The sequence below is a fragment of the Pteropus medius genome, unplaced genomic scaffold (assembly GCF_902729225.1).
Source record: "Pteropus medius unplaced genomic scaffold, Ma_sr-lr_union100, whole genome shotgun sequence".
In the NCBI taxonomy this organism is placed as follows: Eukaryota; Metazoa; Chordata; class Mammalia; order Chiroptera; family Pteropodidae; genus Pteropus; species Pteropus medius.
In genome coordinates, this window is record NW_024342475.1 from 2963762 (window position 1) to 2967794 (window position 4033).

The following is a 4033-nucleotide window of genomic DNA, read 5'->3' on the forward strand; positions in this document are numbered from 1 at the left end:
TTGTGGAGACTGCATTGATTTACGTGTGCCTCTGGTGGGCTCCTTTCTGGGAGCCGTTGGGAGATGGCTGTGAGCTGAAGGTACTTCTAGCTTTTAAAGCTGTATTGAATCCTTACAAATTCCAGAATACTTAGATTGGCCCATCTGCCTAATTGTCTTAATGACATGAGTTCCAATAATATAAGCAAAACTGAAAGTTCTCTTTCTGCTAAGTTCTGCTTCAGTCACCCAGGCAGTTACTGAATCATAACCCCGTTTTCGGCTGGTTGGTGGGTGCACTGCTTTGTATTATGCAAAATGGGAGAGCTATGAGACAATAGGTTTTGTTTTCTTAGAAATTTAACTGAGAGCATGTAGGCCAGACTTGGGGCTCTCTGTTGGGAAAGGGGTGAGTGTCTCAGCCAGCTCAGAATGCTGTGATAAAACACAGACTGGTGGCTTAAACAGCAGACATTTATTTCTTACAGTTCTGGAGCCTGGAAGTTCAAGGTACCAGCTGATTCTCTTTGGTGAGCTCTTTCCACGGCTTGTGGATGGCTTCCTTCTCGATTTGTCCTCACTTGATGGAGGGAGAGAGAGATTTGGTCTCTGTTTCTTCTCTTATGAGGATGCTAATCCCATCATAGGGCCCTACCCTCATGACCTCCCAAAGGGTCCACCTCCAAATACCATCACGTTGAGAGTTAGGGCATCAGTATAGGATTTTGGGGGGACAGAAGCATTCAGCCCATAGCACAGAAAGCAAAATGAGGCAGAAAGCCGGTGAGAAAACAGTATTTTGTGAGTAGGGTTTTTTTGTTTGTTCGTTTTTTTGGTGGTGATGTTCAGTAATTTTGTTGAGTGCCCATGATCTCTGTTTCTAGGCCCCTCCAGGCCTGCCTCCTCTGCTCCTGTGCAGTGCTTGTTCTTTAGGTAAGAGAGTGGGCCCAGTCTGGAGGAGGAAATGCTGCCACAGCCTCCGTGTGTGACTAGGGTGCCTCAATTAAGGTGCCCTGTTACTGCAGGTGGTCTCAAGTTCTCAAATTTTAATTTCACAACTGTAATCCGTTGCAAAGTGAAAATGGATCAGTTTAATTGCTTTTCATTGATTTAGTTTAATTTGCCATTGTATGGGCAAAAGTTATATTTATTTTCTGTAAAGTACTTCTTTGTTAGTGATACAGCTAGGAAATGTGCTACCCAGGGAGACCCAGGAGCTTGTCTTTGAGGGCATGGCTGGCTGAATGAATTCCCATGGCCCTTTCCTCCCGATATTCTTTGATTCCCTTGCCTATCTGCTCTGCGCACCTCCAGCTAGTGTCCCGGCATGGCAGCAAGTCTGGGTGATTGCCCAGGGATGGCATTTACTCCATCAACGACACTTAAGCATTTCACCCTTTATTGTTGCTCTATAAATAGACTTCACTTTGGGCTTTGTCCCAAGTGGACTTTGGATGCCAGCCTGGGCTCTTTCTTACTGGGGCCCTGGTCCTTGTGTCCAGACCCACTCATGCATTTCTGGCCCCGATTTCACATGGGCCCTATTTCCGACCAGGGAACCAGGTCAGTCTCTGGAAAGCTTCAGGCCGTTCAGCTGCTTGAGCCAGCCGGTGGAGGTAGAAGGGATTTCTCTGCCGGATGTGGGTTTGAGCTGGCACCCTGGCACACTCCTTCTTCCTCTTTGTACAAATGCAGCTGCCCTGGGGCTGGGAGGCCATGGATAGCTCTGGGTTAACCTGCTGTACTTGGTCTTGGAGCCATCACTGCAGATCTTCACCTTGGGTTCCAGAGTGTCCTCACACAGATAAAAACCTTTTTCTCAACAACACTCCTAGTTGGGTGTTTCCTGGTGTCCTTGAGGCGTCACGCTTGGTGGAGGCATCTGGGAAGTTTTGGGTTAGGCATGTTGTAATCTGAGAGCTGTAAGCCATGGTTCCCTCTTCTCCCAGGATGCTAGACTGATTTCTTAAAAATACAACTTTGTCATTTCTGAACTTGACATCTTGATTTAAACAGAGCTGCCTGCTGTGCCAGGAAAATTGTCTCAAATAAATGTCTGGCAACCATGTAACCTCTGGCATACAATTTCCTTATAATAAAGGTAAGCTCGGTGCTCAAAGCCAGTGGCATGGATCAGAGAGGTGGTTTTTGTCTTCCAGAGAAAAGGGGAAATGGAGTGACTTGTGCCTCCACCTCCATGCTCTGGGGTGCCCCTGATGATGCAGAGTGCCTTCTATAAGATGACAACTACAGTTTGGCCCTTGAACAATGTTGGGGGTAGGGGCACCAAGCCCTGTGTAGTCAAAAATCTGCATATAGCTTTGACTTCCCCCAAACTTAACTACTAATGACCTTCTGTTGATTGGAAGCCTGGCCGATAACAGTTAACACATATTTTGTATGTTATATATATTATACGCTGTATTCTTATAATAAAGTAAGCTATAGAAAAAATGTTATTAAAAAATCATAAGGGAAAATGCATTTATGGTACTGTACATATTTATTGAAAAAAATCTGTGTATAAGTGGACCCTGGACAGTTCAAATCTGTATCGTTCAAGGGTTATCTGTAATTACTTCGAGGAAAACAAGGCCTTGGCACCCAGGTCCCCGCATCAGAGAAGAGGTGTGTGGTCCGGACCTTCAGGCATCTGGAGTGTTTTGGAGGGAAAAATCGGCTCTAGCTGTGGCTGGGGGAGTCCAGAATTGTACTTTCCTCTGTGTAATTTGGGCCAGGGGACCTTTTGCCTCCACGGCCCTCCTACCTGCCCTTGTTATGTTACTCCATCCACCCTGTTCTCTGAGTACTTTCTCTCTGTGGCCTGAAGTGGTCATCGATCCTTCCCACTTCTCAAAGCGAGACTCTTTGGACCTGCACTGTCAGAATTGGGCAGAGCTGCTGGGCTTGCAGCGTAGACCCTGAACACATGTGTGCCGCTGGACCCAGTCTCCCTTTGTGCCCGATCTGGAAGCTGTTGGGCTGACAGTGCACATTTGCAGGACCTTAAGATCAAGCAACTGCTTAGTCTGCAAGTGTTTGTGTTGCTCCCTGTCTTCCCCTCCCTTGGATTGGCCTTGATCTCACTGCCCCTCCCTCAGGAGGAGGATCTGTAAGGCACCGGCTTTGAGGATGTAAGGACCGAGTTCTAGAGCAACAAAAGATATGTCTAAGGCCAGAGTCCACCAGTGGCTGGAAAGGGACGCACATCCAGGTCTCACCCAAGTCCAGGCCCTTCCAGGTCTGGGCAGCCGGAGAACCTGTCTGGGGGCTTCAAAAGCCTTGTTCTGTTTGCTGCTATGTTTGCTCTCTCTCCTTAAGGTCGCTTTGGCTGTTCAGGCCTCTCACCAGCAGATACCCACTACCCAAGACAAGAGGAGCTGCCCTCATTTATTCCCCCCATCCAGTTTTTTTCCACTGGAAAAAGTCATGGAGGCCTAGAAGCAGTCTCTTGGGGGCTAGTCTGATAGGCCTAGGGCTGCTGGCTTCTTGGCGAGGTCAATAGGTCAATAGGGTGGGTCCTATCTGCTCTACATCCAGGGGCTGGCTAGCCTGGGGAGGGCCACTGTCACCTCCAGGATGCAGGGAACGTGTGTCTCTGGGGGCACTTCCCACTATCCTCCTTGGCCTCGTTCTCTGATGGCCTCACTCTTTCATGCCCTTGTGTGGTGTCCCCCCACAGCTGGATAGTGCTCCTGGTGGGAGGGAGGTGCGGGGAAACCCTCCCCCACCCCCAACAGAATCGTTGTACTCCAGATGCAAGAATTGCTTTTCCAGGAACTCTGCACGTGGAGTTTTTCTAACTATAGAATTAAGAATTTCAGCTCCAGGCAAGAGCATGAATTCCCCTATCCCTGACAGAGAAGCTGGACCCTGATCCCTATATAATCAAATGGCCTTTGTGGAAATGACTGCAGTTTTACAGTCAGTTTATACCATTGCATGACCCACAGCTTCTAAGTCTGCCACCATCCCAGCTGCCTTTTGTTCTTGAACTTGGAAAGGAGACAGGACTTCTGTGAGGCAGCCCTGCATTCCATCAGGACCCCTCCCG